We start from the raw sequence: 15,550 nt of genomic DNA on the forward strand, positions 1-15,550 counted from the left end.
TCAAAGCGACGTCATCAATTCTCAAAACTTTCTAACATCATTTGCAATTTTTTAGTCATTTACCGATTTGTTTAGAGAGCTAAATGACCGTCAAATTGAAAATCACTTCAAAATGAACTCTGAAAATGTCTAAACTTGGCATGGTATCATCATTTCACCCACATAGCATGTGCAAAAGAGTAGAGAGGGTTACGGCAAAAACTGGACGTACTTCGTGTACAAACTGGACAATCTTTTTCGAAGTATCATGGTTTGTGACGAGAACTCATCTGTTACATGGGCACTTCATTTTTTTAAACTTATTACAATTCTAGACTTTTTAGCGTTTCATACACGCCATTCAAAGCGACGTCGTCAATTTTCAAAACTTTCTAACATCATTTGCTATTTTTTAGTCATTTACCGATTTGTTTAGAGAGCTAAATGACCGTGAAATTGAAAATCACTACAAAATGAACTCTGAAAATGTCAAAACTTGGCATGGTATCATCATTTCACCCACATAGCATGTGCAAAATAGTAGAGAGGGTTACGGCAAAAACTGGACGCACTTCGTGTACAAACTGGACAATCTCTTTCGAACTATGAGGGTTTCTCACGAGAACTCATCTGTTACATGGGCAGTTCATTTTTTTAAACTTTATTACAACTCCAGACTTTTGTGCGTTCCCTACACACCATTCAAAGCAACGTCATCAATTTTCAAAACTTTCTGACATCATTTGCTATTTTTCAGTCATTTACCGATTTGTTTAGGGAGCTAAATGACCGTGAAATTGAAAATCACTACAAAATGAACTCTGAAAATGTCGAAACTTGGCATCGTATCATCATTTCACGCACATAGCATGTGCAAAATAGTAGAGATGGTTACGGCAAAAACTGGATGCACTTCGTGTCCAAACTGGACAATCTCTTTCGAAGTATCATGGTTTCTGACGAGAACTCATCTGTTACATGGGCACTTCATTTTTTAAACTTATTACAACTCCAGACTTTTTTGCGTTCCGTACACACCATTCAAAGCGACGTCATCAATTCTCAACACTTTCTGACATCATTTGCTATTTTTTAGTCATTTACCGATTTGTTTAGAGAGCTAAATGACCGTGAAATTGAAAATCACTACAAAATGAACTCTGAAAATGTCGAAACTTGGCATGGTATCATCATTTCACCCACATAGCATGTGCAAAAGAGTAGAGAGGGTTACGGCAAAAACTGGACGCACTTCGTGTACAGACTGGACAATCTCTTTCGAAGTATCAGGGTTTCGGACGAGAACTCATCTGTTACACTGGCACTTCATTTTTTTAAACTTATTACAACTCTCGACTTTTTTGCGTTCCGTACACACCATTCAAAGCGACGTCATCAATTTTCAACATTTTCTGACATCATTTGCTATTTTTCAGTCATTTACCGATTTGTTTAGGGAGCTAAATGACCGTGAAATTGAAAATCACTACAAAATGAACTCTGAAAATGTCGAAACTTGGCATCGTATCATCATTTCACCCACATAGCATGTGCAAAAGAGTAGAGAGGGTTACGGCAAAAACTGGACGCACTTCATGTACAGACTGGACAATCTCTTTCGAAGTATCAGGGTTTCTGACGAGAACTCATCTGTTACATGGGCACTTCATTTTTGAAACATATTACAACTCCCGACTTTTTTGCATTCCGTACACACCATTCAAAGCGACGTCATCAATTTTCAACACTTCCTGACATCATTTGCTATTTTTTAGTCATTTACCGATTTGTTTAGAGAGCTAAATGACCGTGAAATTTAAAATCACTACAAAATGAACACTGAAAATGTCGAAACTTGGCATGGTATCATCATTTCACCCACATAGCATGTGCAAAAGAGTAGAGAGGGTTACGGCAAAAACTGGACACATTTCGTGTACAAACTAGACAATCTCTTTCGGAGTATCACGGTTTCTGACCAGAACTCATCTGTTACACTGGCACTTCATTTTTTTAAACTTATTACAAATCCAGACTTTTTTTGCGTTCCGTATGCACCATTCAAAGCGACGTCATCAATTTTCAACACTTTCTGACATCATTTGCTATTTTTCAGTCATTTACCGATTTGTTTAGAGAGCTAAATGACCGTGAAATTGAAAATCACTACAAAATCAACTCTGAAAATGTCAAAACTTGGCATCGTATCATCATTTCACGCACATAGCATGTGCAAAAGAGTAGAGATGGTTACGACAAAAACTGGATGCACTTCGTGTACAAACTGGACAATCTGCTCTTTCCAAGTATCAGGGTTTCTGACGAAACTCATCTGTTACATGGGCACTTCATTTTTTAAACTTATTACAACCCCAGACTTGTTTGCGTTCCGTACACACCATTCAAAGCGACGTCATCAATTCTCAAAACTTTCTAACATCATTTGCAATTTTTTAGTCATTTACCGATTTGTTTAGAGAGCTAAATGACCGTCAAATTGAAAATCACTTCAAAATGAACTCTGAAAATGTCTAAACTTGGCATGGTATCATCATTTCACCCACATAGCATGTGCAAAAGAGTAGAGAGGGTTATGGCAAAAACTGGACGTACTTCGTGTACAAACTGGACAATCTTTTTCGAAGTATCATGGTTTGTGACGAGAACTCATCTGTTACATGGGCACTTCATTTTTTTAAACTTATTACAATTCTAGACTTTTTAGCGTTTCATACACGCCATTCAAAGCGACGTCGTCAATTTTCAAAACTTTCTAACATCATTTGCTATTTTTTAGTCATTTACCGATTTGTTTAGAGAGCTAAATGACCGTGAAATTGAAAATCACTACAAAATGAACTCTGAAAATGTCAAAACTTGGCATGGTATCATCATTTCACCCACATAGCATGTGCAAAATAGTAGAGAGGGTTACGGCAAAAACTGGACGCACTTCGTGTACAAACTGGACAATCTCTTTCGAACTATGATGGTTTCTCACGAGAACTCATCTGTTACATGGGCAGTTCATTTTTTTAAACTTTATTACAACTCCAGACTTTTGTGCGTTCCCTACACACCATTCAAAGCAACGTCATCAATTTTCAAAACTTTCTGACATCATTTGCTATTTTTCAGTCATTTACCGATTTGTTTAGGGAGCTAAATGACCGTGAAATTGAAAATCACTACAAAATGAACTCTGAAAATGTCGAAACTTGGCATCGTATCATCATTTCACGCACATAGCATGTGCAAAATAGTAGAGATGGTTACGGCAAAAACTGGATGCACTTCGTGTCCAAACTGGACAATCTCTTTCGAAGTATCATGGTTTCTGACGAGAACTCATCTGTTACATGGGCACTTCATTTTTTAAACTTATTACAACTCTAGACTTTTTTGCGTTCCGTACACACCATTCAAAGCGACGTCATCAATTCTCAACAGTTTCTGACATCATTTGCTATTTTTTAGTCATTTAGCGATTTGTTTAGAGAGCTAAATGACCGTGAAATTGAAAATCACTACAAAATGAACTCTGAAAATGTCGAAACTTGGCATGGTATCATCATTTGACCCACATAGCATGTGCAAAAGAGTAGAGAGGGTTACGGCAAAAACTGGACCACATAGCATGTGCAAAAGAGTAGAGAGGGTTACGGCATAAACTGGACGCACTTCATGTACAAACTGGACAATCTCTTTCGAAGTATCAGGGTTTCTGACGAGAACTCATCTGTTACATGGGCACTTCATTTTTTTAAACTTATAACAACTCCAGACTTTTTTGCGTTCCGTACACACCATTCAAAGCGACGTCATCAATTTTCAACACTTTCTGACATCATTTGCTATTTTTCAGTCATTTACCGATTTGTTTAGGGAGCTAAATGACCGTGAAATTGAAAATCACTACAAAATGAACTCTGAAAATGTCGAAACTTGGCATCGTATCATCATTTCACCCGCATAGCATGTGCAAAAGAGTAGAGAGGGTTACGGCAAAAACTGGACGCACTTCGTGTACAGACTGGACAATCTCTTTCGAAGTATCAGGGTTTCTGACGAGAAATCATCTGTTACATGGGCACTTCATTTTTGAAACATATTACAACTCCCGACTTTTTTGCGTTCCGTACACACCATTCAAAGCGACGATATCAATTTTCAAAACTTTATAACATCATTTGGTATTTTTTAGTCATTTACTGATTTGTTTCGAGAGGTAAATGACCGTGAAATTGAAAATCACTATAAAATGAACTCTATAAATGTCGAAACTTGGCATGGTATCATCATTTCACCCACATAGCATGTGCAAAAGAGTAGAGAGGGTTACGGCAAAAACTGGACACACTTCGTGTACAAACTGGACAATCTCTTTCGAACTATCAGAGTTTCGGACGAGAACTCATCTGTTACATGGGCACTTCATTTTTTTAAACTTATTACAACTCCAGACTTTTGTGCGTTCCCTACACACCATTCAAAGCAACGTCATGAATTTTCAAAACTTTCTGACATCATTTGCTATTTTTTAGTCATTTACCGATTTGTTTAGAGAGCTAAATGACCGTGAAATTGAAAATCACTACAAAATGAACTCTGAAAATGTCGAAACTTGGCATCGTATCATCATTTCACGCACATAGCATGTGCAAAAGAGTAGAGATGGTTACGGCAAAAACTGGATGCACTTCGTGTACAAACTGGACAATCTCTTTCGAAGTATCATGGTTTGTGACGAGAACTCATCTGTTACATGGGCACTTCATTTTTTAAACTTATTACAACTCCAGACTTTTTTGCGTTCCGTACACACCATTCAAAGCGACGTCATCAATTTTCAACACTTTCTGACATCATTTGCTATTTTTTAGTCATTTACCGATTTGTTTAGAGAGCTAAATGACCGTGAAATTTAAAATCACTACAAAATGAACTCTGAAAATGTTGAAACTTGGCATCGTTTCATCATTTCACCCACATAGCATGTGCAAAAGGGTAGAGAGGGTTACGGCAAAAACTGGACGCACTTCGTGTACAAACTAGACAATCTCTTTCGGAGTATCACGGTTTCTGACCAGAACTCATCTGTTACACTGGCACTTCATTTTTTTAAACTTATTACAAATCCAGACTTTTTTTGCGTTCCGTACGCACCATTCAAAGCGACGTCATCAATTTTCAACACTTTCTGACATCATTTGCTATTTTTCAGTCATTTACCGATTTGTTTAGAGAGCTAAATGACCGTGAAATTGAAAATCACTACAAAATCAACTCTGAAAATGTCAAAACTTGGCATCGTATCATCATTTCACGCACATAGCATGTGCAAAAGAGTAGAGAGGGTTACGGCAAAAACTGGATGCACTTCGTGTACAAACTGGACAATCTGCTCTTTCCAAGTATCAGGGTTTCTGATGAAACTCATCTGTTACATGGGCACTTCATTTTTTTAACTTATTACAACTCCAGACTTGTTTGCGTTCCGTACACACCATTCAAAGCGACGTCATCAATTCTCAAAACTTTCTAACATCATTTGCTATTTTTTAGTCATTTACCGATTTGTTTAGAGAGCTAAATGACCGTCAAATTGAAAATCACTTCAAAATGAACTCTGAAAATGTCTAAACTTGGCATGGTATCATCATTTCACCCACATAGCATGTGCAAAAGAGTAGAGAGGGTTACGGCAAAAACTGGACGTACTTCGTGTACAAACTGGACAATCTTTTTCGAAGTATCATGGTTTGTGACGAGAACTCATCTGTTACATGGGCACTTCATTTTTTTAAACTTATTACAATTCTAGACTTTTTAACGTTTCATACACACCATTCAAAGCGACGTCGTCAATTTTCAAATCTTTCTAACATCATTTGCTATTTTTTAGTCATTTACCGATTTGTTTAGAGAGCTAAATGACCGTGAAATTGAAAATCACTACAAAATGAACTCTGAAAATGTCGAAACTTGGCATGGTATCATCATTTCACCCACATAGCATGTGCAAAAGAGTAGAGAGGGTTACGGCAAAAACTGGACGCACTTCGTGTACAAACTGGACAATCTCTTTCGAACTATGAGGGTTTCTCACGAGAACTCATCTGTTACACGGGCAGTTCATTTTTTTAACTTATTACAACTCCAGAATTTTGTGCGTTCCCTACACACCATTCAAAGCGACGTCATCAATTTTCAAAACTTTCTGACATCATTTGCTATTTTTCAGTCATTCACCGATTTGTTTAGGGAGCTAAATGACCGTGAAATTGAAAATCACTACAAAATGAACTCTGAAAATGTCGAAACTTGGCATCGTATCATCATTTCACGCACATAGCATGTGCAAAAGAGTAGAGATGGTTACGGCAAAAACTGGATGCACTTCGTGTACAAACTGGACAATCTCTTTCGAAGTATCATGGTTTCTGACGAGAATTCATCTGTTACATGGGCACTTCATTTTTTAAACTTATTACAACTCCAGACTTTTTTGCGTTCCGTACACACCATTCAAAGGGACGTCATCAATTCTCAACACTTTCTGACATCATTTGCTATTTTTTAGTCATTTACCGATTTGTTTAGAGAGCTAAATGACCGTGAAATTGAAAATCACTACAAAATGAACTCTGAAAATGTCGAAACTTGGCATCGTATCATCATTTCACCCACATAGCATGTGCAAAAGTGTAGAGAGGGTTACGGCAAAAACTGGACGTACTTCGTGTACAAACTGGACAATCTTTTTTGAAGTATCATGGTTTGTGACGAGAACTCATCTGTTACATGGGCACTTCATTTTTTTAAACTTATTACAATTCCAGACTTTTTAGCATTTCATACACACCATTCAAAGCGACGTCATCAATTTTCAAAACTTTCTAACATCATTTGCTATTATTTAGTCATTTACCGATTTGTTTAGAGAGCTAAATGACCGTGAAATTGAAAATCACTACAAAATGAACTCTGAAAATGTCAAAACTTGGCATCGTATCATCATTTCACCCACATAGCATGTGCAAAAGAGTAGAGAGGGTTACGGCAAAAACTGGACGCACTTCGTGTATAAACTGGACAATCTCTTTCGAAGTATCATGGTTTGTGACGAGAACTCATCTGTTACATGCGCACTTCATTTTTTTAAAATTATTACAATTCCAGACTTTTTTGCGTTTCATACACACCATTCAAAGCGAAGTCATAAATTTTCAAAACTTTCTAACATCATTTGTTATTTTTTAGTCATTTACCGATTTGTTTAGAGAGCTAAATGACCGTCAAATTTAAAATCACTACAAAATGAACTCTGAAAATGTCGAAACTTGGCATGGTATCATCATTTCACCCACATAGCATGTGCAAAAGAGTAGAGAGGGTTACGGCAAAAACTGGATGCACTTCGTGTACAAACTAGACAATCTCTTTCGGAGTATCACGGTTTCTGACCAGAACTCATCTGTTACACTGGCACTTCATTTTTTTAAACTTATTACAACTCCAGACTTTTTTTGCGTTCCGTACGCACCATTCAAAGCGACGTCATCAATTTTCAACACTTTCTGACATCATTTGCTATTTTTCAGTCATTTACCGATTTGTTTAGAGAGCTAAATGACCGTGAAATTGAAAATCACTACAAAATCAACTCTGAAAATGTCAAAACTTGGCATCGTATCATCATTTCACGCACATAGCATGTGCAAAAGAGTAGAGAGGGTTACGGCAAAAACTGGATGCACTTCGTGTACAAACTGGACAATCTGCACTTTCCAAGTATCAGGGTTTCTGACGAAACTCATCTGTTACATGGGCACTTCATTTTTTAAACCTATTACAACTCCAGACTTGTTTGCGTTCCGTACACACCATTCAAAGCAACGTCATCAATTCTCAAAACTTTCTAACATCATTTGCTATTTTTTAGTCATTTACCGATTTGTTTAGAGAGCTAAATGACCGTCAAATTGAAAATCACTTCAAAATGAACCCTGAAAATGTCTAAACTTGGCATGGTATCATCATTTCACCCACATAGCATGTGCAAAAGAGTAGAGAGGGTTACGGCAAAAACTGGACGTACTTCGTGTACAAACTTGACAATCTATTTCGAAGTATCATGGTTTGTGACGAGAACTCATCTGTTACATGGGCACTTCATTTTTTTAAACTTATTACAATTCCAGACTTTTTAGCGTTTCATACACACCATTCAAAGCGACGTCATCAATTTTCAAAACTTTCTAACATCATTTGCAATTTTTTAGTCATTTACCGATTTGTTTAGAGAGCTAAATGACCGTGAAATTGAAAATCACTACACAATGAACTCTGAAAATGTCGAAACTTGGCATCGTATCATCATTTCACCCACATAGCATGTGCAAAAGAGTAGAGAGGGTTACGGCAAAAACTGGATGTACTTCGTGTACAAACTGGACAATCTTTTTCGAAGTATCATGGTTTGTGACGAGAACTCATCTGTTACATGGGCACTTCATTTTTTGAAACTTATTACAATTCTAGACTTTCTAGCGTTTCATACACACCATTCAAAGCGACGTCGTCAATTTTCAAAACTTTCTAACATCATTTGCTATTTTTTAGTCATTTACCGATTTGTTTAGAGAGCTAAATGACCGTGAAATTGAAAATCACTACAAAATGAACTCTGAAAATGTCGAAACTTGGCATGGTATCATCATTTCACCCACATAGCATGTGCAAAAGAGTAGAGAGGGTTACGGCAAAAACTGGACGCACTTCGTATACAAACTGGACAATCTCTTTCGAACTATGAGGGTTTCTCACGAGAACTCATCTGTTACATGGGCAGTTCATTTTTTTTAACTTATTACAACTCCAGACTTTGGTGCGTTCCCTACACACCATTCAAAGCGACGTCATCAATTTTCAAAACTTTCTGACATCATTTGCTATTTTTCAGTCATTTACCGATTTGTTTAGGGAGCTAAATGACCGTGAAATTGACAATCACTACAAAATGAACTCTGAAAATGTCGAAACTTGGCATCGCATGTGCAAAAGAGTAGAGATGGTTACGGCAAAAACTGGATGCACTTCGTGTACAAACTGGACAATCTCTTTCGAAGTATCATGGTTTCTGACGAGAACTCATCTGTTACATGGGCACTTCATTTTTTAAACTTATTACAACTCCAGACTTTTTTGCGTTCCGTACACACCATTCAAAGCGACGTCATCAATTCTCAACACTTTCTGACATCATTTGCTATTTTTTAGTCATTTACCGATTTGTTTAGAGAGCTAAATGACCGTGAAATTGAAAATCACTACAAAATGAACTCTGAAAATGTCGAAACTTGGCATCGTATCATCATTTCACCCACATAGCATGTGCAAAAGGGTAGAGAGGGTTACGGCAAAAACTGGACGTACTTCGTGTACAAACTGGACAATCTTTTTCGAAGTATCATGGTTTGTGACGAGAAGTCATCTGTTACATGGGCACTTCATTTTTTTAAACTTATTACAATTCCAGACTTTTTAGCGTTTCATACACACCATTCAAAGCGACGTCATCAATTTTCAAAACTTTCTAACATCATTTGTTATTATTTAGTCATTTACCGATTTGTTTAGAGAGCTAAATGACCGTGAAATTGAAAATCACTACAAAATGAACTCTGAAAATGTCGAAACTTGGCATCGTATCATCATTTCACCCACATAGCATGTGCAAAAGAGTAGAGAGGGTTACGGCAAAAACTGGACGCACTTCGTGTACAAACTGGACAATCTCTTTCGAAGAATCATGGTTTGTGACGAGAACTCATCTGTTACATGGGCACTTCATTTTTTTAAACTTATTACAATTCCAGACTTTTTTGCGTTTCATACACACCATTCAAAGCGAAGTCATAAATTTTCAAAACTTTCTAACATCATTTGTTATTTTTTAGTCATTTACCGATTTGTTTAGAGAGCTAAATGACCGTCAAATTTAAAATCACTACAAAATGAACTCTGAAAATGTCGAAACTTGGCATGGTATCATCATTTCACCCACATAGCATGTGCAAAAGAGTAGAGAGGGTTACGGCAAAAACTAGACGCACTTCGTGTACAAACTAGACAATCTCTTTCGGAGTATCACGGTTTCTGACCAGAACTCATCTGTTACACTGGCACTTCATTTTTTTAAACTTATTACAACTCCAGACTTTTTTTGCGTTCCGTACGCACCATTCAAAGCGACGTCATCAATTTTCAACACTTTCTGACATCATTTGCTATTTTTCAGTCATTTACCGATTTGTTTAGAGAGCTAAATGACCGTGAAATTGAAAATCACTACAAAATCAACTCTGAAAATGTCAAAACTTGGCATCGTATCATCATTTCACGCACATAGCATGTGCAAAAGAGTAGAGAGGGTTACGGCAAAAACTGGATGCACTTCGTGTACAAACTGGACAATCTGCACTTTCCAAGTATCAGGGTTTCTGACGAAACTCATCTGTTACATGGGCACTTCATTTTTTAAACTTATTACAACTCCAGACTTGTTTGCGTTCCGTACACACCATTCAAAGCAACGTCATCAATTCTCAAAACTTTCTAACATCATTTGCTATTTTTTAGTCATTTACCGATTTGTTTAGAGAGCTAAATGACCGTCAAATTGAAAATCACTTCAAAATGAACCCTGAAAATGTCTAAACTTGGCATGGTATCATCATTTCACCCACATAGCATGTGCAAAAGAGTAGAGAGGGTTACGGCAAAAACTGGACGTACTTCGTGTACAAACTTGACAATCTATTTCGAAGTATCATGGTTTGTGACGAGAACTCATCTGTTACATGGGCACTTCATTTTTTTAAACTTATTACAATTCCAGACTTTTTAGCGTTTCATACACACCATTCAAAGCGACGTCATCAATTTTCAAAACTTTCTAACATCATTTGCTATTTTTTAGTCATTTACCGATTTGTTTAGAGAGCTAAATGACCGTGAAATTGAAAATCACTACACAATGAACTCTGAAAATGTCGAAACTTGGCATCGTATCATCATTTCACCCACATAGCATGTGCAAAAGAGTAGAGAGGGTTACGGCAAAAACTGGATGTACTTCGTGTACAAACTGGACAATCTTTTTCGAAGTATCATGGTTTGTGACGAGAACTCATCTGTTACATGGGCACTTCATTTTTTGAAACTTATTAGAATTCTAGACTTTCTAGCGTTTCATACACACCATTCAAAGCGACGTCGTCAATTTTCAAAACTTTCTAACATCATTTGCTATTTTTTAGTCATTTACCGATTTGTTTAGAGAGCTAAATGACCGTGAAATTGAAAATCACTACAAAATGAACTCTGAAAATGTCGAAACTTGGCATGGTATCATCATTTCACCCACATAGCATGTGCAAAAGAGTAGAGAGGGTTACGGCAAAAACTGGACGCACTTCGTATACAAACTGGACAATCTCTTTCGAACTATGAGGGTTTCTCACGAGAACTCATCTGTTACATGGGCAGTTCATTTTTTTTAACTTATTACAACTCCAGACTTTTGTGCGTTCCCTACACACCATTCAAAGCGACGTCATCAATTTTCAAAACTTTCTGACATCATTTGCTATTTTTCAGTCATTTACCGATTTGTTTAGGGAGCTAAATGACCGTGAAATTGAAAATCACTACAAAATGAACTCTGAAAATGTCGAAACTTGGCATCGCATGTGCAAAAGAGTAGAGATGGTTACGGCAAAAACTGGATGCACTTCGTGTACAAACTGGACAATCTCTTTCGAAGTATCATGGTTTCTGACGAGAACTCATCTGTTACATGGGAACTTCATTTTTTAAACTTATTACAACTCCAGACTTTTTTGCGTTCCGTACACACCATTCAAAGCGACGTCATCAATTCTCAACACTTTCTGACATCATTTGCTATTTTTTAGTCATTTACCGATTTGTTTAGAGAGCTAAATGACCGTGAAATTGAAAATCACTACAAAATGAACTCTGAAAATGTCGAAACTTGGCATCGTATCATCATTTCACCCACATAGCATGTGCAAAAGGGTAGAGAGGGTTACGGCAAAAACTGGACGTACTTCGTGTACAAACTGGACAATCTTTTTCGAAGTATCATGGTTTGTGACGAGAAGTCATCTGTTACATGGGCACTTCATTTTTTAAACTTATTACAATTCCAGACTTTTTAGCGTTTCATACACACCATTCAAAGCGACGTCATCAATTTTCAAAACTTTCTAACATCATTTGTTATTATTTAGTCATTTACCGATTTGTTTAGAGAGCTAAATGACCGTGAAATTGAAAATCACTACAAAATGAACTCTGAAAATGTCGAAACTTGGCATCGTATCATCATTTCACCCACATAGCATGTGCAAAAGAGTAGAGAGGGTTACGGCAAAAACTGGACGCACTTCGTGTACAAACTGGACAATCTCTTTCGAAGTATCATGGTTTGTGACGAGAACTCATCTGTTACATGGGCACTTCATTTTTTTAAACTTATTACAATTCCAGACTTTTTTGCGTTTCATACACACCATTCAAAGCGAAGTCATCAATTTTCAAAACTTTCTAACATCATTTGTTATTTTTTAGTCATTTACCGATTTGTTTAGAGAGCTAAATGACCGTCAAATTTAAAATCACTACAAAATGAACTCTGAAAATGTCAAAACTTGGCATGGTATCATCATTTCACCCACATAGCATGTGCAAAAGAGTAGAGAGGGTTACGGCAAAAACTAGACGCACTTCGTGTACAAACTAGACAATCTCTTTCGGAGTATCACGGTTTCTGACCAGAACTCATCTGTTACACTGGCACTTCATTTTTTTAAACTTATTACAACTCCAGACTTTTTTTGCGTTCTGTACGCACCATTCAAAGCGACGTCATCAATTTTCAACACTTTTTGACATCATTTGCTATTTTTCAGTCATTTACCGATTTGTTTAGAGAGCTAAATGACCGTGAAATTGAAAATCACTACAAAATCAACTCTGAAAATGTCAAAACTTGGCATCGTATCATCATTTCACGCACATAGCATGTGCAAAAGAGTAGAGAGGGTTACGGCAAAAACTGGATGCACTTCGTGTACAAACTGGACAATCTGCTCTTTCCAAGTATCAGGGTTTCTGACGAAACTCATCTGTTACATGGGCACTTCATTTTTTAAACTTATTACAACTCCAGACTTGTTTGCGTTCCGTACACACCATTCAAAGCAACGTCATCAATTCTCAAAACTTTCTAACATCATTTGCTATTTTTTAGTAATTTACCGATTTGTTTAGAGAGCTAAGTGACCGTCAAATTGAAAATCACTTCAAAATGAACTCTGAAAATGTCTAAACTTGGCATGGTATCATCATTTCACCCACATAGCATGTGCAAAAGAGTAGAGAGGGTTACGGCAAAAACTGGACGTACTTCGTGTACAAACTGGACAATCTATTTCGAAGTATCATGGTTTGTGACGAGAACTCATCTGTTACATGGGCACTTCATTTTTTTAAACTTATTACAATTCCAGACTTTTTAGCGTTTCATACACACCATTCAAAGCGACGTCATCAATTTTCAAAACTTTCTAACATCATTTGCTATTTTTTAGTCATTTACCGATTTGTTTAGAGAGCTAAATGACCGTGAAATTGAAAATCACTACAAAATGAACTCTGAAAATGTCGAAACTTGGCATCGTATCATCATTTCACCCACATAGAATGTGCAAAAGAGTAGAGAGGGTTATGGCAAAAACTGGACGTACTTCGTGTACAAACTGGACAATCTTTTTCGAAGTATCATGGTTTGTGACGAGAACTCATCTGTTACATGGGCACTTCATTTTTTTAAACTTATTACAATTCTAGACTTTTTAGCGTTTCATACACACCATTCAAAGCGACGTCGTCAATTTTCAAAACTTTCTAACATCATTTGCTATTTTTTAGTCATATACCGATTTGTTTGGAGAGCTAAATGACCGTGAAATTGAAAATCACTACAAAATGAACTCTGAAAATGTCGAAACTTGGCATGGTATCATCATTTCACCCACATAGCATGTGCAAAAGAGTAGAGAGGGTTACGGCAAAAACTGGACGCACTTCGTGTACAAACTGGACAATCTCTTTCGAACTATGAGGGTTTCTCACGAGAACTCATCTGTTACATGGGCAGTTCATTTTTTTAACTTATTACAACTCCAGACTTTTGTGCGTTCCCTACACACCATTCAAAGCGACGTCATCAATTTTCAAAACTTTCTGACATCATTTGCTATTTTTCAGTCATTTACCGATTTGTTTAGGGAGCTAAATGACCGTGAAATTGAAAATCACTACAAAATGAACTCTGAAAATGTCGAAACTTGGCATCGTATCATCATTTCACGCACATAGCATGTGCAAAAGAGTAGAGATGGTTACGGCAAAAACTGGATGCACTTCGTGTACAAACTGGACAATCTCTTTCGAAGTATCATGGTTTCTGACGAGAACTCATCTGTTACATGGGCACTTCATTTTTTAAACTTATTACAACTCCAGACTTTTTTGCGTTCCGTACACACCATTCAAAGCGACGTCATCAATTCTCAACACTTTCTGACATCATTTGCTATTTTTTAGTAATTTACCGGTTTGTTTAGAGAGCTAAATGACCGTGACATTGAAAATCACTACAAAATGAACTCTGAAAATGTCGAAACTTGGCATCGTATCATCATTTCACCCACATAGCATGTGCAAAAGGGTAGAGAGGGTTATGGCAAAAACTGGACGTACTTCGTGTACAAACTGGACAATCTTTTTCGAAGTATCATGGTTTGTGACGAGAACTCATCTGTTACATGGGCACTTCATTTTTTCAAACTTATTACAATTCCAGACTTTTTAGCGTTTCACACACACCATTAAAAGCGACGTCATCAATTTTCAAAACTTTCTAACATCATTTGCTATTATTTAGTCATTTACCGATTTGTTTAGAGAGCTAAATGACCGTGAAATTGAAAATCACTACAAAATGAACTCTGAAAATGTCGAAACTTGGCATCGTATCATCATTTCACCCACATAGCATGTGCAAAAGAGTAGAGAGGGTTACGGCAAAAACTGGACGCACTTCGTGTACAAACTGGACAATCTCTTTCGAAGTATAATGGTTTGTGACGAGAACTCATCTGTTACATGGGCACTTCATTTTTTTAAACTTATTACAATTCCAGACTTTTTTGCGTTTCATACACACCATTCAAAGCGACGTCATCAATTTTCAAAACTTTCTAACATCATTTGTTATTTTTTAGTCATTTACCGATTTGTTTAGAGAGCTAAATGACCGTGAAATTTAAAATCACTACAAAATGAACTCTGAAAATGTCGAAACTTGGCATCGTATCATCATTTCACGCACATAGCATGTGCAAAAGAGTAGAGAGGGTTACGGCAAAAACTGGACGCACTTCGTGTACAAACTGGACAATCTGCTCTTTCCAAG

Source organism: Aegilops tauschii, chromosome 7 (assembly GCF_002575655.3).
Source record: "Aegilops tauschii subsp. strangulata cultivar AL8/78 chromosome 7, Aet v6.0, whole genome shotgun sequence".
NCBI lineage: Eukaryota > Viridiplantae > Streptophyta > Magnoliopsida > Poales > Poaceae > Aegilops > Aegilops tauschii.